Genomic DNA, 25,967 nt, shown 5'->3' on the forward strand with positions numbered 1-25,967 from the left:
TCTAAGCATCACCCAGCTACAAGGATGAAGATTCAACCCAAAGACCCACCTAGACTCGCTTCTGATCACAAGAAAGATCCACCACAACAGTCAGATATGGAGAAGTACCTTCAGAAGCCGGCTTCTCAAACACCCGTGCGCTTGAATAAGATGGCGCTGAAACGTGGGGAGGAAGATGGAGCTGCCGGAGACGCATGTGGAGCGGCGGCACAGAGTGATCTGCCGAGGTAGGCAGACCGCATTCAGAGGGAGACTCTGCGGTGCTTACCTAGACTTTTGACATTTTTGAAGTGCTCTGCATAGGGCTCTAGCCCCGCTGGCAGCTGATCTTGCCACTATTAAAGAAGAGGTCCGCCATATTGGGGACAGAGTGGAATCTTTGGAACAGGCCCAAGAAGCCATAATCACCTTCAATAAAGCAGTTAAAAGCTCTCTGGGCTCACACACCAGAGCCATGAACAGCTTACTCCTGCAAATGGAAGATCAAGAAAATAGGAACCGGAGGCGTAACATTAGAATCAGGGGTCTTCCTGAAGCTGAGAACGGAGAGAACCTGTTTGAAGTAATGGACTCGCTATTCGTATCCCTACTAGGCTCAGAAAGAGCTAAGGGCATTGTAATTGAGAGAGTCCACCGAGCGCTGAGACCAAAACCCGGGCCCTCAGATAACCCAAGGGATATTATATGTGGTCTACTAAGTTACCGTGACACAGAAGACATCCTGTAAGCGGCAAGGGAGAGAAAGGAGGTACTGCTTCAAGGCAAAAGCATACAGTTTTTTCAAGATCTGGCGGCCTCCACACTCCAAAAGATTGCTTAAGCCACTAACTGACCTGCTGCGCTCCTCAAAGATGCCATATAAATGGCTGTTTCCGTTTGGCCTATTGATTTCTGCAGGCAACCGTCGGTTCACAGTACGCTCACCTGCTGACCTGATACATTTCTGGGATATGACCGACTTGCCGCCGGTGGAAGTCCCTTCTGGCTACCTGTTGCACCAGAAGAAGAACTAACCGCCGCTGCCTAAGATTTCGGCCCTTGGAGAAGCCGAAGCAGCAAAGGATGGGGCGCAACAGAAAAGCAGTTCATAGAGGACTGGACACTTGATTTTCCTGATGGCGTGCCGCTAAGTATGGTTTGGGCTTACCTCGGTCGGTTTGCTACAAGCAATAGGTGGCTGCTGACTGGGATGCGGCTCTCATTTTTTCATATCAGTTGCTATGTTATATATATGATTGTTGAATCACAATGTTAATTATTGCTCGGATCAATGTTCTCTCGGGTTATTAGATCCCAGATATTACCTTCTTGTAATCTCACCCACTATCTTGGGCATGTTCCTTAGGAAAATATGGGTGTTCGATAGCCATGATGGTTTATCTGTCTAGGCTAATAGAGGATCTAGGCCGATCAGGACTTACTATTGTCGACCTATCACCCCCCCCCCCATTTACACTTATTGAACGGTATTACAGCTATGACACAGTTTTACCTGAATTGTCATGCAGTTCCTAATTGGTTTATTGTTCCTCCTTTTCTTATAATTTTTATAATTTCGATATTTATTTCTCTTGAAGTACCTAATGTCTGTGTATTACCTTTGGGTAACATTTGTCACCTACATAAATGCTATCAATATATGTCGCATGAATGGCTCCACTAGTACTCAAGGTCGCAACCTTTAATGTACATGGCTGCAAAGGTCCCGTAAAACGGAGCCGTATATTTCAGTCAATAAAAAAGGCAGCAATAGATATAATAATGCTGCAGGAGACGCATTTCTCGTCCAGTAATGTACCGAACCTACATAATTCTTCATTTTGCTACTGGTTCCATTCATGTTTAGATAAGCCGGCTATCAACGGGGTTAGCATTGGATTGAAAAAGGGAGTGCCGTTCACATTTCATTCTCAGTTAATAGATCCAGAGGGCAGGTTCTTATTGGTCAATTGTGAAATAGGCTGCACGAAAATTACATTGTGTAACCTATATGCTCCGAATGTTAAACCAGTGGGTTGGATTTTGGAGGTTCTGGACAGGATAGCCGCCTTCTCCTTTGGAATAATAGTTATTGGAGGGGATCTCAATCTGACATTGAACCCGCTGCTAGACTCTTCGTCTCAGAGGTCAGCTGTCTCGTTCAGGGCGTTGAAGTCCTTGAAGACAAGGTTAGGAGATCTCCGTGTAGTTGACGTGTGGAGAGCTGTACATGGAGATAGGAAGGATTTCACCTTCTACTCTAATCCTCATAAGTCTTATCAAAGACTTGATTATCTTTTCATCCCAGGACAACATTTAACCTCAGTCAAGTCCGCCGATATAGAAAGTATAACGGTCTCCGATCATGCCATGATGAGCTGCGCTATATCATTCCCCGCTGTGACTGGGAAAGAGTGGTCATGGAGACTGAATCACACGTTATTAGATACAAAAGCACATGTAGAGGCTATCTCTAAAAAGCTCAAAGATTATTTTGAACTAAATGTGGACACTGCCACGACACCCACTATTACATGGGAGGCGCACAAAGCGGTGATTCGTGGGGAATTTATAGCGCTTGGGTCGCATCTCAAAAAAGTGAGAACTGTTAAAATGACAGAGTTACTGACCAAAATTTTGCAGATAGAGAAAGCACACAAACAATCTCAAGCAGAAAAGGACCTTGAATCACTGGTGATTCTAAGGCAGGATCTAAAATCCTTACTTAACATTAAATCAGCTAACGCATATCTAAGGGTGAAACAAAAACACTATGTTCATGGAAACAGAGGGGGTAAAATAATGTCGGCAATGATTAAAAAGAGGTCAGAGCAATCATTTATCAAGCAAATGAAGACATCTGAAGGTAATTTGACGTCAGACCCAAAGGAAATATCTAAGGTATTCACTTCTTATTACCATGATTTATATAATATAAGGAAGACAGAAACTAGTGAAGAGAAGCAAGAAAGAAGTAATATGATAATGTCCTACTTGGAAAAGCTCACTCTACCCAAATTGTCAGGAGCGGAAAAAGATTAATTATTAACTCCTATAACAATAAGTGAGATAGTGAAAGTCCTAAAATCTATTCCTAAGGGCAAGAGCCCGGGGCCAGATGGGCTAACAATAGCCTACTACAAAAAATTTCTCCCCATACTAGGTCCCCAGTTAGTCTCCCTTTTTAACTCCCTATTACGAGGTGTTCCTCTGCCTAAGCAATCACTTGAGGCGCATATCACGGTGTTGCCCAAACCAGGCAAAGATCCAGCTCTACCGGCTAGTTATAGGCCAATTTCACTGCTCAATGCAGACGTCAAATTATGGGCTAAAATCTCGGCTCCCAGAGTTGCGTCCTTACTCGAGGACTTGATTTCCCCAGATCAGTCTGGCTTTGTGGGGGGAAGGGAGTGTAGAGACAGTACATTGAGGGTGGTACTAGCCCAACAGTATGCCTTGTCGCAAGGTAAAGGACTTACTCTCTTGAGTACGGATGCCGAAAAGGCATTCGATAGAGTTGACTGGCAATATATGGAGGCCACTTTATATAAGTTTGGTTTCCCCACACAATTTGTTACCACTGTGCTGTCTCTATACTCCTCACCCACAGCGAAAATACGCATCAATAGTAATCTTACGCCACACTTTGAGATTATGAACGGGACTCGTCAAGGTTGCCCGTTGTCCCCCACCTTATTTATTTTATGCCTAGAAACTTTCCTTCAAGCTATAAGACAAGATAAGGACATCGAAGGACTTAGCGTAGGCCCTCGGATACACAAAGTGGCTGCTTTTGCTGACGACATGCTTCTTTTACTGTCTAATCCTTTGGAAGCATTCCCTGCGCTTCTGAGACAGTTGGACAGGTTTGGAACTGTGTCCAATTTTAGAATAAATTTATCTAAGTGTGTGGCAATGGGAATTAATACCACTCAAGCTTCCATAGCTTATCTAAAAGCAAATTTTCCCTTTACATGGGCTCAAGATAGTATAGAATATCTAGGTATTTGCATAACCAAAGATCCTACTCAATTGTTCTCATCAAACTATCCCAAGCTGTTAGAGGATATCAGAACACAACTGAGAGAGTTAAAAATTCCCTTTTTGACTTTGCTGGGACGGAAGAACGTGCTGAAAACATATATTCTACCTAAATTACTGTATTTGATGCAGACTTTACCAGTAGCCTTGTCCCAAAAATTTCTGACTCAAATACGGAGGATATTCTCCACGTTTGTCTGGAATAGTGCAAAACCTAGACTGGCATATAGGAGACTGACATTACCAAAACATAAAGGTGGCTTTGGACTGCCAGACATTAATGGGTACTATGGAGCAATACAGATGAGATTACATTCGGAAATAACCAACCCTCGAGTTGCTAAGCTAGGATGCCAGATTGCTGGGAAATTATTGGGACCTAGAGTTTTAGCCACATTGTGGGATAACAACAAACGGCACTCCCAAAGAGACACAATACCTGTGTCTTTAAGAGGAGTAGTTAATAGCTGGTCAAAATTGTCAAAACACCTGCACTTCCCTAAACATCTGTCACCATTCACTCCTATTAAATATCTCCCTTATTTGCTCCAAGTCGATTTCAAAGATGATATGGGACTATGGGAGGCGCTAGGTGAGGTAGCAATTGGTGATGTCTTGAGTAGTAGAACAATACCGGATATTCATACTCTAAAGGCTAGGTTTGCACATATCCCGTGGGCAGTGACCCACTACTCACAATTCAGTATGATATGCACTAAGTACTTAGAGAGCACCCCAAGTGACTATACCCCCACCTGGTATGATGCAATCTGGAATCAAACAACGCATGTTAAGGGTACCGTCTCTCGACTCTACAACAAAATACTAGACATAGATTCAAATTTGAAACCTTATATATTGAGAGGTGGGAAAAGGAGATGGGTCAACAGATGGACGAGGAGACTATTAGCAGGGTTCTGGCCCATTCACATGGTTATTCACGGTGCATTAAAATTCAGGAAAATTCCTTTAAAATAGTCACAGGATGGTACAAAACACCTGATAAGTTGCATACTATTACCCCATCAATAACTGCAGATTGCTGGAGATGTGGTGAGGCTAAAGGTACAATGTTTCACGTGTGGTGGTCATGTCCAAAGATCACGGAATTCTGGGATCTCATCTCAAAAGAGGTCCAAAAAATTTGCAGAATTAGCTCCCCCATTACACCCTTAGTGGCGCTCCTAAACTTACCTGACAGCAATTACAAGCTAACTAGCAACTCATTACCCTCACAACTAATTGCTGCAGCAAAATTACTCATCCCGAAAGGAAATACCTAGTATGAGAGAATGGGTTAATAAAGTTAGGGAGATTTATCACCTAGAGGAATTGACTAGCTGGGAAACCTTGTCACATGATAAGTTTCTTCTGACATGGGGTAAGTGGTCTGAGTGGCACAAGGGTTACATTACCGGTTGATTATAAGTCAATGTATTGGGCTCGAGTCATATAACTTGTCATTATTGGTAGCATTACATATGTTCATGTATGTCTTTCTCTTGTCTAATTTTCCACGCACTCAGATATAGATGTGACAGATATTTTGTATTTTGTAATGTATGATCATCGCGGACTATGAGGTACTTCTTGACGTTGATTGTTCATATTCTTACCTGCCATTGTCATGTTGTTTAATGGAAATATTTGTTAAATATTCAGAAAATAAAGATTTAAAAAAAAAAAAAAGTAAAAATGTCAGCAGCAATGAAATACCACCAAATGAAAGCTCTATTAGTGAGAAGAAAAGGAGGTAAAATTCATTTGGGTGGTAAGTTGCATGACCGAGCAATAAACGGTTAAAGTAGTGTAGGTCAGAAGTGTAAAAAGTGGCCTGGTCATTAAGGGTGTTTAAGGTAGGGGGGCTGAGGTGGTTAAAGACTTACAGAGCCCACGGGATCTTATACAAACATGTGTTATTGCTGTGCCTACACCTGATGAATCCCTCCTTGAAGTCTGGTCGAGGGCTAACAATACACAATCCTTTATTCCCTTGCATGACTTCTGTGGGGAGTGTCAGAAATTAGGAAATAGCAGGGATAATATTAGAATAACTACTATTAATGTGACTGCAGCAGAGACTTGTTTTACCTTTTCCCAGGATATGACTTTATATTGTGATGATAGAGACATAAAAAGTGAATTACCTAAGAATAGTGTATATGAATATATTGACGACACTTATAAAAAGAATAGTAGGCTTGCTAGCTCCCTGGATAATTCCATGAGTTGTAATAAGACCATTGTGACTCCCAGTTTTATCTATAATATAATGCTCCCTAAGGGATGTTTTTTTTTTTTTTTTTTTTTTTTTATATTGACAATTTTTATTGGTTTTCTTTTAATACAATTGCAAATACAATTACAATTATACATTAAAGTCGAAAGTCTGTCACGTAGCTATGAAACATTACAAGCAGAATAATATCATAGCTTAAGTATTTGGATTATCTTTCAAGCGTGATATCATGACAGTAAAATATTAATAATACCAGTGATAATAATAATACGGACTAAACGAAGGAGAAGAAAAAGAGGGAAATAAAATAAAAAGTAAAGGGGACCATTCAGGTCCAGAAAAGACAGGAATTTCTGAAATACATATTACCTAAGTTGTTTCATTAGGCACTTCGCAATTACTGTGAGAAAATATATTTGTAAAAATATTATTGCTGAAAAACATCAACCCAGAAACCAGCAACCAGATCTCTCAGCTTCTCCTAAGTGAGAGGCTAAATAGATCGAAAGGAATCTTCCCTAATGAGGGCTATCCAATTTTAAGAAAATTTCCTATATTCCTTCCAGGGGGTCCATATCTGCAGAAAAACATGTCTCGATCGTAACTCCCAATGTGAAATTTCTTCTAGTCTGTAAATTTGGTCAAGTCTATTTGTCCAATGCTCTAGACTAGGGGGATCAGGGGAGAGCCAATGTTTAGGTAACACTAATCTAGCAGCTGCCATCATAAATGAAAAAAGAGTTGACTTGTGAGAGTTTGATCTCCCAATTCCTAATGAGAGTAGTGAGACCTCCGGGTTACACGGGTAGGATGACCGACAGATCTGGTTACTGATTTTGAAAATATTCAACCACCATTGCTTAATCAGTTCACAAGACCACCATATATGCATAAATGATCCTCTCTCCTTGAGGCATCTCCAACAAACATCTGAGGAGCTGGTATTATAGAGGCAGGTCTTATCTGGAGTTTTATACCAGCGCATCAAGATTTTATAGCTGTTTTCCTGTATTAGTATACATCTGGAAATCTTGTGTGGGGCAATCAGCACTTTCAGAATTTCAGAAGATGTCATTTCACGTTGCAGATCTTTTTCCCAGACGCCAATGATAGCAGGTTTAATTAAAGATGGAGGGGACTTAAGCTGGCTGTAAATTGTCGATATGGGTTTAGGGGGATATGATGAGCTGCCAATCATCTTATCAAACCATGAAAGTTCTTGTGTGAGAGGGGATTGTTTAGCTATAAGGAGCGATTCCTTTCTAATAAAACTTAACAGAAAGGGGTTCTGAATCTTAATCTTAAGCAATTCACCAATGTCATGATCAGAAAGGATACCTCCATCTTGATTGAACAAGCTTGAAACTGTTAATCCCGAGTTTTTGAGTGACGAAGGGCAGCAGTCTTTCAGCTCTTTAGGGGCTAAGGCAATGACATCTTTTATAAGGATAAAGGGAGAGGGAAGTGTTAGGGCCCCCAAGCTGGTCGAGAACCAACTCCAGACCTTCAAGGTGTTACGTATCATAGAGTTCGGTATGGAGTTAGGAGCTGGAGAAGGCCTATCTACCAGAATCAGGGCCCTAGTAGAAGAAGGCAAAAGGGCATTCTCTAGAACTAACCAAGATTTATGCAGAGGATTTCTAACCCAGTCTACAACTCTTGAAAGCTGAATAGCCTTCATGTACATTTCCGGGTCAGGGAGTCCAATGCCTCCTCTAGGTCTAGGTTTAGTAAGAGTTTCAAAAGAGATACGGGATTTTTTCCCTTGCCAGATATATTTGCGTATGTGTTTGTTAATAGAGGAAAAATAAGATTTAGGGATCTCAATGGGGAGTACTTGCATCAAATACGTAAGCCTGGGCAATACTAGTGACATAACAATATTCTTTCTCCCAAACCAGGATAAATAAGGAAAGTCCAAGTTTCTAGTTGTGTGGTTAAAGAAGCTAAAGGGGGCTTATAATTGAGTTTAAATAAATCTGTAAGATGTGGGGACAGTTTTTACACCTAAATTGGCAGTTGTTGGGTATTCCAATTAAATGGGGAATCAGTTTGAAGAGTTGTGAGAGTAGTAGAGGAGAGGCCCATATGAATTATTTGGGATTTAGAGGCATTTACTTTAAATTAGATAGGGAGCCAACATATCAAGTTTGGACAGTATTACTGGTATGGCAACAGCGGGTTGGTCGTGAGGATCAATAAATCATCCGCAAAGCTGATAATTTAAATTCATATCCACCCACTTTCAAACCCATGATATCTGGATTCTGTCTAAGGATTGCAGTAAGGTCTCCATCACAAGGACAAATATAAGTGGGGAAAGTGGGGCAGCCTTGTCTTGTCCCGTTTTTTTTTTATTGGAAAGCTGGGTGATAAGGTATCATTGACCGACACGGATGCCGAGGAGTGGGTATAGTTTTCTATGGGAAACATAATATAGGGCATCTAGTACTTTTGTGGTATTATCCTTACCTCCCGGCCTTTGACAAAACCCACTTGGTCAGGGTGGATCAGGTATGGCAAGAGATTTTTTAATCTAGTGGCTAGCATTTTGGACACCAGTTTGAGGTCCACGTTTAATAAAGAGATAGGGCGATAGTTAGAGCATGAAGTGGGGTCTTTGCCCTGTTTAGGGATGACTGTAATTGGTCACTCTAGTCATATCTAAGGAGAGTGGTGTTTTGTCCAAGGTGAGATTAAATATTGGGAGCAGAAACGGGACAAGAGTATCTTTAAATGAAGAATAGTATGTTATAGGTAACCCATCTGGGCCTGGCATTTGCCTTTAGGAGTTGACTTAATGGCAGTTGCAACCTCATCAAAGGTAAATGATCTGGAGATAGACAGACCTCTGAGTAGTGGTGAGAGATGGGAGTTTTAAGGAGGACAGAAAAGAGTCAATGTTAGATCTTCTATCTTGTGTAGGATCTGGAAGCGAAAGTAGAGGGAGATTGTATAAGGTCTCGTAAAAATTTTTTAAATTGTTCAGCTATTTCATGCGTTTTAAATAATTGGGTATTTTGAGGGGATTTATGCTTTGAATAAAGCGGGAGGAACGTCTCTGCTTGATTCTTTGCATAGCAAATTTAGAAGCTTTATTGCCATGAGCAAAGAATTATGTTGGGCTGATAGATAAACTTAGCTGATCTCTCGTTTAGAAAATTTTTCAATTCCGTTCTGAAGAAGGAAAGTTCAGCAAGCTGTGAGGAAAGTAAGGATTGTTTGTGGGCTTTTTCCAAAGTATGGATTTTAGATAATAAAGTGGACAGTTTTTTCTCCGACTCTTTTTTAAGAAATGAGCAGAGACTGATTAATCTGCCTCTGATGTAGGCCTTGTGGGCATCCCAAAGTGTCTGGGGAGGAAATGTCTGGGGTGTTGTTGGTTTTGAAGTATTCCTCTAGGAAAGATTTTATTTGGGCTTTGTGTTTTTTGCTCCCCAGCAAAGATTCATTAAATCTCCTATTTACGTGTTTATTGGATCTGTAAGTGGGCGTATATCGCAAAAAATAGGGGAGTGGTCTGACAGGGTTATATCACCTATCGAGATAGTGAACATAAATGTAGATGTTCTTTAGAGATTAGGATATAATCTATCCTGCTATAGGATTTGTTTGCTGGGGAATAAAAGGAATAGTCTAATCCTTGAGGGTTATGACATCTCCATACATCAATGACACCTAGATTTTGAGTTTAGAGTGTATAAAGTTAAGAGCTTTCAAGGAAACTGAGGACTTCTTAGATGTGGTGTCTATAGGGGGTTAAAAGCAAAATTAAAATCGCCTGCCAAAATTAGTATGCCCTCTCTATGTCTAAGGGATGTTTTTTGTCTTGTGGTAACAACACTTACAATTACATTCCTGCTAATGTTATTGAAGGTCACTGTGTGTTATCCAGGCTGACTTTGGACTTTCCCAGTCAAAGAGCTTACAGATCGGTTACCAAGACTTTATCAGAAGACTGTGACTCTACTTTACCCCTTCTCAGCCGTACAGAATATACAAGTTTGGGCGCCTCTATATTAGGAGTGCCTGGACTGGCTATATATAATGAAAAACAAAAAAAGGCGACCCAAGGTGTCCCAGGGAAGGGTGAAGTACAGTGCCCACCCAATACAACCACAAGGGACACACTAAGAGGGTAACTCGGCACAAGCTCCCGAGTACAACAGCAGAAACACAAGAAAAAGGAGCTCATAGTACCAAAAAGATAATAGGTTTTATTAGAGCATAGTTAAAATTACATAAATGAAAAAGCAATAAATGTGATGCCATTAATGGGATAAAACAAGAGCAGAGGACAGAAAAGAAAAAAGCGCCACCCTGGGGAAGCACACAGATCAAAAATGCAGTATATCTATAGATCACAGGGAAATACTGGGTACAGTTACCAACCTATGAAACAGGACAATGAAACTAATATGTATAGGTGAGACAGTGGTCAACACAAGCACTCCCATGTAGCAATGAATAATGGTGTGCAGGAGCAAGTGAAGGTAGAAATACAATACAGGCCGACCATGGAGACCTGGTGTAAAAAACACCAAGGTCATCTAGCCAGAAGGGAGTGACAAGAGGACCAGAGCTCACCTAAAACAGACCGTGTGCTGAATGACCCAGGATGGCGCTACCCTAACGCGCGTTTCGGCGTGCCTTCGTGCCTGACAGTTACTATACAGCATGTATTGTAATGCATTGTAAAAGTGATCAGATTCTCGAAAGCTGAAGTCTCCTAGTGGGACAAAAATAAAAAGCCATCAAGCCATTCACTATTGTAAAAAAAAGAAAAAGAAATAATAGAAAAAAAAAAGAAAAAGGACCTATTAGGTATTGCCACATCCACAACCGGCTTTATAGCCATAAATGTTGTAAAACAAATAAAAATAATCGTACAGACCAGCAGAATAAAGTTGACATGCCATTCTTCTCACATTGTGCAAACTGCAATGAAAAAAAACAACATGAAAAGTAATGTGAATTGCCCACCTTTTCTATATCCTGCTTTCCAACTGGCAAAATAAAATTGATCAAGTTGTACAAGGCTGTCACGGCCGTAGACAGGGACACGCACACACACAGTGAGCCCTAACTTGTACCCAGTCCACTGACCCTGCCTACTTGCAGAACAAGTTCTTGGCGACAAGTCCACAACTGGTCGACGTTCCCTATACTGGTAAGTGCAGAGATACAATCCAAGTGCCCGCGGAACCGCAGGTACCTGTTCACATACAGGACAGACAAACAAATGCCAAGTGAAGTCGTGGCAGAAACAGTCAAACCAGGAGATCGATACCAACAGAATCACGAAGCGGAAAGAGGGAGCAATAACAAGCCAAGGGTCAATACAGTACAGGAAGAAGGTACAGAATCGCAAAGCAGAGAGAGAGGTCAAGGGATAGCCAAAGTCAAATCCAAAAGCAACAGTACAATAAACACAGGTAGCAGAGCACAGCAGGAAAACCTATAACTGACAAAGGTGATTGCCAGTTGCAGCCTTAAAACCTTAAATAGAGAGCTAATCACCTGAGCGCTGACATCACCGGGGGGCGTAGCTCAGGTGTGACCTAAGGGGGCGTGCCCAAAGCGGACGATCGAGAGGTGGTGTGACCTATAAGACGTCGCGAGGGCATGACCTAAACATCATGAGAGGGGGCGTGGTCTAAATGCTGAGTCACTAAGGGGCATGGCATGACAGCACATCTGGCACAGCGCTGCAGTGTCCGAGCCGCAGACTGTAGCACTGGAGCTCGGATAGGCAAGTTGTTAACAAAAGGCATTCAGAAAGTCTTCAGAACCTTTCCTTTTTCACATTTTTTATTGCATTCAAGTTTCCCCTATCATTCTGCATTTGATACCAAACTAGCCTCCAGTCTTTTTGGGTATGATGCCTTAAGGTCTGCTCTGAACAGTTGGATTTGTGAATTTACTGCCATTGGTCTCTACAGATCCTCCTAAGTTCTCTCAGTTGGATGGGGATTATCAGTGGACAGTTTTTTTCAGGTCTCTCCAGAGATGTTCAATTGGGTTCAAGTCAGGCTACTTAATGACATTCACAGAATTTTCCTTAAGCCATCCTTATGTTGTCTTGGTTGTGTGCTTCGGGTTATTGTCTTGTTGGAAGGTAAACATTTGACCCAGTCTTAGGTCCAGAGTAGTGTTGATCGAGCACCGTAGTGCTTGGGGGCTCGGGCCGAACACATTGTGATATTCGGATGCTCGACCGAGCACCCGAGTAAAATGGAAGTCAATGGGAGAACCAGAGCATTAAACCAGGTACCCCCCTGCTCTGAAGAGGGGAGGGTGCTGGTTCATGAGAAAATTTCCGAAATTGTTGGTAACACCACCGAAATGGTTCTGTAACAGCATGGGGAGGATGCATGGATGCATCTTGAACTCGCTTGTTGCTGCTGGAACGATGTTGTCCAAATAGTACGCCACTTTTACATAATGATAATAATATGCACGAAACCAAGGGAAAAAATTATATATATATATATAAATGACAAAAAGGGCAGCACTCCAAAAAGTAAAAAATGAAAAAATCTTTATATACCCACATGGGACAAGCGACGTTTCGGCTCAGTATGTGAGCCTTTCTCAAGCAGTGAGTACAGACAAAATACTATATACCAGTGGAGTGAATCCAATCAATGTGCAATACAGGTGTGTTCAATTCATAACAAATAAATAAATTAAATAAAAAATACAATACATATACCAAACTTACAGTGTATCTCATAATGGACATCAGTGCATAATCATACAATAAATAATCAATTATAAAAATGAGTATATTATTCTGTGGAATACACAAATATAAGCAAAAAAATACATAATTATCAATCATATAGTGAACAGTGTCAGCTGTATATGCTGATAAAGTGCTTAGTGCTTACTGCGTAGGTCAAGCAGACGGAGGGTGAAGGAGGAGGCAAAGCATAGACGGCTGTCATAATTCATGCGGTTCGGCGTGCCTGTAGCGCAACTGCGCATGTCTCGATGACGTATGTGGCGTACTTCCGGGTTACGATGTGCTTGCAGTGCCGCAACTGCGTGTTAGCCTTCTTATGTCTCTTGCGCCATCTTAATTCAGGGCATCCTGCCTTTATTGCCAGGAACTTCTGATGGTAGCAACCGATGCATAACAAAGCAATAGGGAGGGATCTCCTCATAAATACCTGCTATGTAAACAACGGACTGCGATTGCAGAAGTACCAGGTACATACAAAAGTAAAAATACACTATTAAAAAGAGACAGTCCTTGTGTAAGCATGCCGTCCATAATTGCAGCCTCATACTTCCTCACTTCATACCGTGGCCCACCTACTGCAGAAGAAGAGAAAAAGAAAAAAGAAGAAAAAAGGTCAATTTGTTATATTAACCACTTCAGCCCCCAGTGCTTAAACACCCTGAAAGACCAGGCCACTTTTTACACTTCTGACCTACACTACTTTCACCGTTTATTGCTCGGTCATGCAACTTACCACCCAAATGAATTTTACCTCCTTTTCTTCTCACTAATAGAGCTTTCATTTGGTGGTATTTCATTGCTGCTGACATTTTTACTTTTTTTTGTTATTAATCGAAATTTAAACGATTTTTTTGCAAAAAAATGACATTTTTCACTTTCAGTTGTAAAATTTAGCAAAAAAAACTACATCCATATATAAATTTTGCTCTAAATTTATTGTTCTACATGTCTTTGATAAAAAAAAAATGTTTTGGTAAAAAAAAATTGTTTGGGTAAAAGTTATAGCGTTTACAAACTATGGTACAAAAATGTGAATTTCCGCTTTTTGAAGCAGCTCTGACTTTCTGAGCACCTGTCATGTTTCCTGAGGTTCTACAATGCCCAGACAGTACAAACACCCCACAATGACCCCATTTCTGAAAGTACACACCCTAAGGTATTCGCTGATGGGCATAGTGAGTTCATAGAACTTTTTATTTTTTGTCACAAGTTAGCGAAAATGATGATTTTTTTTTATTTATTTTTTTTCTTACAAAGTCTCATATTCCACTAACTTGTGACAAAAAATAAAAAGTTCTATGAACTCACTATGCCCATCAGCGAATACCTTGGGGTCTCTTCTTTCCAAAATGGGGTCACTTGTGGGGTAGTTATACTGCCCTGGCATTCTAGGGGCCCAAATGTGTGGTAAGGAGTTTGAAATCAAATTCTGTAAAAAATGACGAGTGAAATCCGAAAGGTGCTCTTTGGAATATGGGCCCCTTTGCCCACCTAGGCTGCAAAAAAGTGTCACACATCTGGTATTTCTGTATTCAGGAGAAGTTGAGGAATGTGTTTTGGGGTGTCTTTTTACATATACCCATGCTGGGTGAGATAAATATCTTGGTCAAATGCCAACTTTGTATAAAAAAATGGAAAAGTTGTCTTTTGCCAAGATATTTCTCTCACCCAGCATGGCAGTGGCGTAGCTATAGGGGTCGCAGCGGTCGCAATTGCGACCGGGCCTCCTAACTCAAAATCGGATTTTAAAGCAGTCATGCAGCACAGCTTACCTTGAATCGGCTGTGCTCTTCTATCTTGTAATCCGTCAGTAGTTTAGGAGAAAAACGACTTTTAAGATTATTCAAATTAGCCCTGAAGGTGCCCAGAGGGGCGTTTTGTTCCCTTAGTGTGCCCAGTAACGCCCCTCATACAGTGCCCAAACGCCTTCCTTCAGAATGCCTAACCGCCCACAGCCTCTCATCCGCTCCTCCCCCTCCCTCACAGCCTAGCGAAGTCTCGCGCAGACGCAGTACCCACTGAGGGCTGCTCCAGTGCGATTTGCTGGAGACTGAGGGCAGGAGCTTCATCCTCATCACTGGGCATACGCCGAGTCCAGTGACGTCCGATGCTCGCTCTTCCCTCAGTCTCCTGCAGATCGCACTGGCGCAGCCCTCAGTGGGTACAGCGTCTGCGAAAGACTTCGCTCGGACGTGAGGGAGGGGGAGGAGAGGGATGAGAGGCTGTGGGCGGTTAGGGATTCTGAAGGAAGGTGATTGGGCACTGTAAGAGGGGCGTTACTGGGCACACAAAGGGGGACATAACGCCCCTCTGGGCACCTTCAGGGCTAATTTGAATAATCTTAAAAGTCGTTTTTCTCCTAAACTACTGGACGGATTACAAGATAGAAGAGCACAGCCGATTCAAAGTAAGTTGTGCGGCATGACTGCTTTAAAATCCGATTTTGAGTTAGGAGAGGTGACAGATTCCCTTAAAGTGTCAACTACTGTACATTCACATAGCTGTGGTGCCACAGGCACGGCAGCGCCATAGCCATGTGAACGTAGCAGCCTAACCTTAAGTCAATTATCACTTTAAATGGGGTTGTCTCATCATAGACAATGGGGCATATTGTCTTATAGGTGCGGCTCCCACCACTGGACCCGCACCTATATCAAGAACGGGGCCTCGCAAGGTGGTGGCTGGAGGACTCCAGTCCGGCCATCACCAGCCGGCTCCCCATAGAAGTGAATGGGAGCGTACCGCGCATGACCCGGCCACCGCTCCCATTCACTTCTACGGGCTCAACGGAAATAGATGAGCCAGGCACTCGGCTATTTCACCGGCCCCATAGAAAATGAATGGAGAGCAGCTGTACATGCACTTATTGCATTAAAATGTATTTTCTCAGTGAGATTTTAGTTCTGCCATTGGGCATGGTGGGCGTGCAGGGGTCTGGTGGTGTTAGGAAAACGGTATTGAGGTAAGGGGGGCCCAAACTGAACTCTTGCACCAGGGCCCATGAGCCTATAGCTACGCCCCTGCAGCATGGGTATATGTAAAATGACACCCCAAAACACATTCCCCAACTTCTCCTGAGTACGGAGATACCAGATGTGTGACACTTTTTTTGCAGCCTAGGTGGGCAAAGGGGCCCTATTCCAAAGAGCACCTTTCGGATTTCACAGGTCATTTTTACAGAATTGATTTCAAACTCCTTACCACACCATTTGGGCCCCTAGAATGCCAGGGCAGTATAACTACCCCACAAGTGACCCCATTTTGGAAAGAAGACACCCCAAGGTATTCCGTGAGGGGCATAGCAAGTTCCTAGAATTTTTTATTTTTTGTCACAAGTTAGTGGAAAATGATGATTTTTTTTTTTTTTTCATACAATGTCTCATATTCCACTAACTTGTGACAAAAAATAAAAACTTCCATGAACTCACTATGCCCATCAGCGAATACCTTGGGGTGTCTTCTTTCCAAAATGGGGTCACTTGTGGGGTAGTTATACTGCCCTGGCATTTCTAGGGGCCCAAATGTGTGGTAAGGAGTTTGAAATCAAATTCTGTAAAAAATGACCTGTGAAAATCCGAAAGGTGCTCTTGGAATATGGGCCCCTTTGCCCTCCTAGGCTGCAAAAAAGTGTCACACATCTGGTATCTATGTATTCAGGAGAAGTTGAGGAATGTGTTTTGGGGGTGTCTTTTTACATATACCCATGCTGGGTGAGATAAATATCTTGGTCAAATGCCAACTTTGTATAAAAAAATGGGAAAAGTTGTCTTTTGCCAAGATATTTCTCTCACCCAGCATGGGTATATGTAAAATGACACCACAAAACACATTCCACAACTTCTCCCGAGTACGGAGATACCAGATGTGTGACACTTTTTTGCAGCCTAGGTGGCAAAGGGGCCCATATTCCAAAGAGCACCTTTCGGATTTCACATGTCATTTTTTACAGAATTTGATTTCAAACTCCTTACCACACATTTGGGCCCCTAGAATGCCAGGGCAGTATAACTACCCCACAAGTGACCCCATTTTGGAAAGAAGAGACCCCAAGGTATTCGCTGATGGGCATAGTGAGTTCATGGAAGTTTTTATTTTTTGTCACAAGTTAGTGGAATAAGAGACTTTGTATGAAAAAAATAAAATAAAAAAAAAAATCAGCATTTTCCACTAACTTGTGACAAAAAATAAAAAAATCTAGAACTCGCCATGCCCTTCACGGAATACCTTGGGGTGTCTTCTTTCCAAAATGGGGTCACTTGTGGGGTAGTTATACTGCCCTGGCATTTTCCAGGGGCCCTAATGTGTGGTAAGTAGGTAAATGACCTGTGAAATCCTAAAGGTGCTCTTTGGAATATGGGCCCCTTTGCCCACCTAGGCTGCAAAAAAGTGTCACACATGTGGTATCGCCGTATTCAGGAGAAGTTGGGGAATGTGTTTTGGGGTGTCATTTTACATATCCCCTTGCTGGGTGAGAGAAATATCTTGGCAAAAGACAACTTTTCCCATTTTTTTATACAAAGTTGGCATTTGACCAAGATATTTATCTCACCCAGCATGGGTATATGTAAAATGACACCCCAAAACACATTCCCCAACTTCTCCTGAGTACGGCGATACCAGATGTGTGACACTTTTTTGCAGCCTAGATGCGCAAAGGTGCCCAGATTCCTTTTAGGAGGGCATTTTTAGACATTTGGATACCAGACTTCTTCTCACGCTTTGGGGCCCCTAGAATGCCAGGGCAGTATAAATACCCCACATGTGACCCCATTTTGGAAAGAAGACACCCCAAAGTATTCAATGAGGGGCATGGCGAGTTCATAGAAATTTTTTTTTTTGGCACAAGTTAGCGGAAATTGATATTTTTAATTTTTTTCTCACAAAGTCTCCGTTCCTGCTAACTTGGGACAAAAATTTCAATCTTTCATGGACTCAATATGCCCCTCACGGAATACCTGGGGGTGTCCTTCTTTCCGAAATGGGGTCACATGTGGGGTATTTATACTGCCCTGGCATTCTAGGGGCCCTAAAGCGTGAGAAGAAGTCTGGAATATAAATGTCTAAAAAATTATACGCATTTGGATTCCGTGAGGGTATGGTGAGTTCATGTGAGATTTTATTTTTTGACACAAGTTAGTGGAATATGAGACTTTGTAAGAAAAAAAAAATAATAATTCCGCTAACTTGGGCCAAAAACATGTCTGAATGGAGCCTTACAGAGGGTGATCAATGACAGGGGGGTGATCAATGACAGGGGGAGTGATCAATGACAGGGGTGGTGATCAATTGACAGGGGGGTGATCAGGGAGTCTATATGGGGTGATAACCACAGTCATTGATCACGCCCGTGTAAGGCTTCATTCAGACGTCCGTATGCGTTTTGCGGATCCGATCCATCTATCAGTGCATCCGTAAAAATCATGCGGACATCTGAATGGAGCTTTACAGGGGGGTAATCAATGACAGGGGGGTGATCAATGACAGGGGGGTGATCAGGGAGTCTATATGGGGTGATAACCACAGTCATTGATCATGCCCCTGTAAGGCTTCATTCAGACGTCCGGATGCGTTTTGCGGATCCGATCCATCTATCAGTGCATCCGTAAAAATCATGCGGACATCTGAATGGAGCTTTACAGGGGGGTAATCAATGACAGGGGGGGTGATCAGGGAGTCTATATGAGGTGATAACCACAGTCATTGATCATGCCCTGTAAGGCTTCATTCAGACGTCCGATGCGTTTTGCGGATCCGATCCATCTATCAGTGCATCCGTAAAAAATCATGCGGACATCTGAATGGAGCTTTACAGGGGGGTAATCAATGACAGGGGGGTGATCAGGGAGTCTATATGGGGTGATCACCCCCGTCATTGATCATGCCCCTGTAAGGCTTCATTCAGACGTCCGGATGCGTTTTGCGGATCCGATCCATCTATCAGTGGATCCGTAAAAATCATGCGGACGTCTGAATGGAGCTTTACAGGGGGGTAATCAATGACAGGGGGGTAATCAATGACAGGGGGGTGATCAGGGAGTCTATATGGGGTGATCAGGAGTGATCAGGGGCTAATAAGGGGTTAATAAGTGACGGGGGGGGGGGGTGTAGTGTAGTGTAGTGGTGCTTGGTGCTACTTTACTGAGCTACCTGTGTCCTCTGGTGGTCGATCCAAACAAAGGGGACCACCAGAGGACCAGGTAGCAGGTATATTAGACGCTGTTATCAAAACAGCGTCTAATATACCTGTTAGGGGTTAAAAAAAAACACATCTCCAGCCTGCCAGCGAACGATCGCTGCTGGCAGGCTGGAGATCAACTCTCTTACCTTCCGTTCCTGTGAGCCGCGCGCGCCTGTGTGCGCGCGTTCACAGAAATCTGCGCAGGGCTGCCACCTCCGGAACGCGATCCTGCGTTAGGCGGTCCGGAGGTGGTTAAAATGAAAATTCAAAAGAACATATGTTTTTTGTCCTGTACAAAAAATCACACAATATACATGGATGCGGTCGACATCACAATATGCAGCAAAGAGGCAAACCACAAACCTAACCCACCCCGATTTTATAGTCCACATTTAGACCATATGGTTTAAGGGAGTTAAGTGTGTGAATCCACTTCAACTGCCGTTTTTTTAAGAGATTGGCTCTATTGTCACCTCTCCTGGGCATTGGTATAAATCACACCGGTGCAAAATAAGTGTGATAATAAGAGTGATAATACCATCTACAGGCCCATTGATGCTGACCCTAGGTTTAAAATTGCTGAATTGATCAAAAATGTTTTGGCCAGTGCCTTGGAAAGCGGGGGTCATTGATGAGGGGACTTGTGGATTACCTTACTGTAACGCATCCAGTCACCCCGGTGCTGTATGTGTTGCCTAAGATCCACAAGTCTCTCATCGATCCCCCGGTCGACCTATTGTATCAGGTTCTGATTCAATTTTCAGTCATGTTGCTATCTTTTTAGATAGGATGCTACGCAGCTTTGCATGTGGAGGTAGTTCCTATATACAAGACACTACCGATTTTTTACTTAAATTGCAGATGATCGATTTGACAGATGTACAGGAGGTGACATTAGCATCTTTTGATGTCACCTCTCTTTACACCTCAATAGATCACTGTAAGGGATTATCAGCAGTTGCGTACATGCTAGATAGGTCTTCCTTGACTAGTCAAGCCCAACAGTTTATATTGTCCCTTCTTGAAATTGTCCTGAGGTCCAACTATTTTCTTTTTCAAGATTCTTTCTATATGCAGGAACAGGGCGTGGCAATGGGGTCCAATGTGGCCCCAACCTACGCCAACATATTCATGCGTCGATTTGAGGAGGATGTCGTCTATGAAAGCCACCATTTCAAGCACGTCAGGGCGTGGTGGCGGTACATAGACGACATCTTCCTCATCTGGACTGGCACTGTTGAGCAGCTTTATGAATTCCATGAATTTCTCAATGGGAATGATGGTGCACTTCAATTCATTTTAGTGCATTCCCACACTGAAATGCAGTTTCTCGACACATGTGTGATCCTGGCGGACGGTGAATTGCATACTGCACTTTTCACAAAACCGACCGACAGGAACACACTATTGATGTACAGTAGTAATCATCCTAAAAACATGATCAGATCCTTGCCCTATTCCCAGTTTTTAAGGGCAAGGCGCATAGTTTCAGATCCAGATGTGTTTGATGACACACTGGATTTACTGATTAACAAGTTCAAGAAACGAGGGTATCCCTCTAAAATACTTCAGGATAAAAAAGAACTGGTCAGGAAATTAAATAGGAATGACACTCTTAAAAGAAAAGTACAACAAACAAAACCGACCAGGATTCCTTCATCTCCATGCACTCTGAACAGAGTGTAGCGATAGGAAACATCATCCGACGTCACTGGAATATATAGTGCCGTTAAGGAATTTCATTCCCCACCCTTAATGTCCTACCGCAGGTCCAAAAGCATCAAAGACCAATTAGTCAAGGCTGATGTAGGCACACTAAAAAAATCAAGACAGACAACACTGACAACAAACAGTACAGGATGCTTCCCGTGCCTATTGTGCGTAAACTGTAAATATATTCTAAAAGGTAGAAATTTTGTGCATCCACAAACTGGGGTGACATATCAGATACGACACTACTTAACCTGTCACTCTAGCTACATCATTTATGCGCTCACATGTCCATGTAATTTAATTTACGTGGGCGAGACAACTACTGACTTTAAGTCACGGCTCAATAATCACTGTCTAAGTATAAGAAAAAAACGGCTTGACTTGCCAGTGTCTAAACACTTTGCGGACCTCCAACACACAGAAAGAGACCTTAGGTGTTGCATCATTGATTTTATACCAATGCCCAGGAGAGGTGGCAATAGAGCCAATCTCTTAAAAAAACGGCAGTTGAAGTGGATTCACACACTTAACTCCCTTAAACCATATGGTCTAAATGTGGACTATAAAATCGGGGTGGGTTAGGTTTGTGGTTTGCCTCTTTGCTGCATATTGTGATGTCGACCGCATCCATGTATATTGTGTGATTTTTTGTACAGGACAAAAAACATATGTTCTTTATGAATTTTCATTTTTAATATAACAAATTGACCTTTTTTCTTCTTTTTTCTTTTTCTCTTGTTCTGCAGTAGGTGGGCCACGGAGTATGAAGTGAGGAAGTATGAGGCTGCAATTATGGACGGCATGCTTACACAAGGACTGTCTCTTTTTAATAGTGTATTTTTTACTTTTGTATGTACCTGGTACTTCTGCAATCTCAGTCCGTTGTTTACATAGCAGGTATTTATGAGGAGATCCCTCCCTATTGGGTGGCAATGGGTGGGCTTTGATCACAGATGCAGTGTGACCCTACACTAGCGTGTTGGTGCGCAACTGATCTGGGGCCACGGATGTGGGCTGCAGCTCTGATGTTGTTGCGGCCCGTATCTGAACTCACCCTGCCACCATTATAGGCTATAGAGCACTAATGTGTGCCATTACCTTGCTTTGTTATGCATCGGTTGCTACCATCAGAAGTTCCTGGCAATAAAGGCAGGATGCCCTGAATTAAGATGGCGCAAGAGACATCAGAAGGCTAACACGCAGTTGCGGCACTGCAAGCACATCGTAACCCGGAAGTACGCCACATACGTCATCGAGACATGCGCAGTTGCGCTACAGGCACGCCGAACTGCATGAATTATTACAGCCGTCTATGATTTGCCTGTACTTTGACTGTACTCACTGCTTGAGAAAGGCTCACATACTGAGCCGAAACGTCGCTTGTCCCATATGGGTATATAAAGATTTTTTCATTTTTTACTTTTTGGAGTGCTGCCCTTTTTGTCATTTTTATCTATCTGGATTGGCTTATATCCACACTGGGCCTGCTGCATCCGCCTCTATTTCATTGACGGTGCTGCCACTGAACTTTCTTTTTTATATATATATATATATATACACTCACCTAAAGAATTATTAGGAACACCATACTAATACGGTGTTGGACCCCCTTTTGCCTTCAGAACTGCCTTAATTCTACGTGGCATTGATTCAACAAGGTGCTGATAGCATTCTTTAGAAATGTTGGCCCATATTGATAGGATAGCATCTTGCATTTGATGGAGATTTGAGGGATGCACATCCAGGGCACGAAGCTCCCGTTCCACCACATCCCAAAGATGCTCTACTGGGTTGAGATCTGGTGACTGTGGGGGCCATTTTAGTACAGTGAACTCATTGTCATGTTCAAGAAACCAATTTGAAATGATTCGAGCTTTGTGACATGGTGCATTATCCTGCTGGAAGTAGCCATCAGAGGATGGATACATGTTCTCATTCTGTTTACACCAAATTTGGACTCTACCATTTGAATGTCTCAACAGAAATCGAGACTCATCAGACCAGGCAACATTTTTCCAGTCTTTAACAGTCCACTTTTGGTGAGCTCGTTCAAATTGTAGCCTCTTTTTCCTATTTGTAGTGGAGATGAGTGGTACCCGGTGGGGTCTTCTGCTGTTGTAGCCCATCCGCCTCAAGGTTGTGCGTGTTGTGGCTTCACAAATGCTTTGCTGCATACCTCGGTTGTAACGAGTGGTTATTTCAGTCAACGTTGCTCTTCTATCAGCTTGAATCAGTCGGCCCATTCTCCTCTGACCTCTAGCATCCTCAAGGCATTTTTGCCCATAGGACTGCCCGCATACTGGATGTTTTTCCCTTTTCACACCATTCTTTGTAAACCCTAGAAATGGTTGTGCGTGAAAATCCCAGTAACTGAGCAGATTGTGAAATACTCAGACCGGCCCGTCTGGCACCAACAACCATGCCACGCTCAAAATTGCTTAAATCACCTTTCTTTCCAATTCTGACATTCAGTTTGGAGTTCAGGAGATTGTCTTGACCAGGACCACATCCCTAAATGCATTGAAGCAACTGCCATGTGATTGGTTGACTAGATAATTGCATTAATGAGAAATAGAACAGGTGTTCCTAATAATTCTTTAGGTGAGTGTATATATATATATATATATATATATATATATATATTATATTTTAGAGGGAAAAAAATTAAATAAATTGAAAACGTTCTTTCCTGAATATTTACTTGTATATAAAGTGCAAGTGCTGCCAAAAATTTCAAGGAAGAGGCACTCTGATACAACCCTTTGTTACACATAAAGGAGGGCATCATACACACCCTTCAAAAATTATGATTGATGGCCTGCTGATCTGACCATCTAAAACATTATAGGCTGTGGCCTGCATCTAAAACATTATAGGCTGGATTGCATATTGCATGTTGCATATGTGATTATTTTTATTAAATGATCTTTATTTATAATGTTTATAATTTTTGTATATTTATCGTGCGAAATGATCACTGGTGGGATTTTAGGCTTATTGATACATTGTGTAATAATTTATTGAAAAAAAACTTTTTTATATTTATTTGCATTTTTTCATGTCTTTCATGGATGGATTAAGCACCAATATTAAAGATGATTCTCATATGTGTTGAAATAAATTCACTGCCTTTCCCCTTCCCCCCCCTTGTATTATATTTTAGAATATTTTTTATACATTTTTTCATAGTATACATTTTTGTACACTATGTTTTTCACTTTTGATTTTCTCTACACATCACTTTTATTAGCTTTATTATTATTTCTTTATTATATATATTACCTAGGGCTCTTTATGTGAAAGCACTGACTCAGCACTTTATGCCATGAATATTATGCAAATGAATTGTGATCTCCCACTGATGATGCATGAGAGAGCGTATATAATTGTAGATTTATGAAATACATTGTTTAACATGAATTATATTTCTTAGGGGTCACATGGCGTCCGCTATTATATTGTACTGTGATTGTATTATTATTATGTGTATATATATGCGTGTACTTTTTGTAATATGTCGCAATCATGTAATTAATTTTGTTGAACCATGTGTGTCCTCTGTTCTAATATTCAGTTTTGCTGCGCTTGTCTCCATGTGCGGTTTGCGCTTCATTGGGGTTTAGCTGTGATGTGGCTCCCGGATGTGACGTCCGACGCCTTACTGCGCTTCCGCTGTTTGGAACGCATCGTGGCGCTGGTGTCTTTTCCGGAGCCATCTTGTGCATGCGCACCTGTGCTGTCAACACGCCGGCATCGCTGGCGTCCGCGGGTGCGCGTGGACCATGCACCGGGACATATCCAAGTGACCTCCATCGGCGGTTTCCCCTTGACCCCCTGACCTAATGAGTTTAATAGGTATGACCACAGCTGTTATATATCTATCAAATTGGATATTTTAATTCACTGACTATATAGGACGAGTTCCTAGGATTAGAATGTACATGGACCTCTGAGGAAGCTAGTCCAGGCACTAGCGATACGCGTCAGGCTTCAGTGCACTCCTCGTGGATGGGTTTTGTATGCCTTGTGTGTTACCATTATGTTTGTGTTTCCACCATAGGATTGAGGGAGGTTATTTTATAGGGATTTGATTGTATATCCGCTCATGCATTGCTCTCTCTGTGGGACACTACCACATGCATACATAGATATTGTTATATTTCTATTGTACCATCTTTGGGGTTTGCCCCATGTAAATGTTGTTTTTAAACCTTTATATTCTTAATAAATTGCATATTTCTTTGAGGTGCGGCCATTGTATGGTATTTCTTTGTCTGGTTTTGTTCATGTTCTCTATATATACCAGACCAGCACTCTGTTTCACTATATTTGGTGTGCCCCCCGTGCCTTTGTACTTCAGTTTGGTTCGCAAGGCTATGGACGAGTTCCCTTCTGCCTTTTCTGGGGTTGTGGCACCCTATAGTGTGGTCATACCATGGCATTTAATTTGGAGGCGAGGGAGGCAGCATGGACTTCGCAGGCAACTGCGTTGTTCCATGAAGATGGGGTCACTGATACAGGGGGTGACTTCAGAACATTAACGTCTGAGATCATTGACACCCATAAGCTTTATACACGGGTTTGGTGGAACATTAAGAGCCTTGAGGAATACCTCAAGTGTTCCATCATCCCTAGAGGCTTGAGGGTGCAAAAATTTCCCGCATGGGAAGGTACTGTGGAATTTAAGGAGACCTGGGAACAGGGACTCCTACAATGCTCCAAAATATTGATGGACATGTTGATTGTACATGATAAGGAATTGTTACAACGGACCAAACTTAGGCTCATTGAACTAGAATCCAAATTAGATCAGCATGATAGGGATAAGGTTGCATTGTTTCAGGCGAGACTAAAAGAAACATTGGAGAGTTTTGATAAAGAGATTATGATAGGCAAAAAAAACGAAATTCCAACGTGACAAAGGTGATTTTGAAAGGAAACAGGCCTTCAGGTGGAAACATAGTGGTAACACACGGGCACCCTCTAGGGGTTATCAAACAAATAATGCAATTGTAAAACAGACGACCCCAGGTACGACAAGTGATGCGGATTTTTTATCCGAAAACAGC

The sequence above is a fragment of the Bufo bufo genome, chromosome 3, assembly GCF_905171765.1.
Source record: "Bufo bufo chromosome 3, aBufBuf1.1, whole genome shotgun sequence".
Lineage (NCBI taxonomy): Eukaryota > Metazoa > Chordata > Amphibia > Anura > Bufonidae > Bufo > Bufo bufo.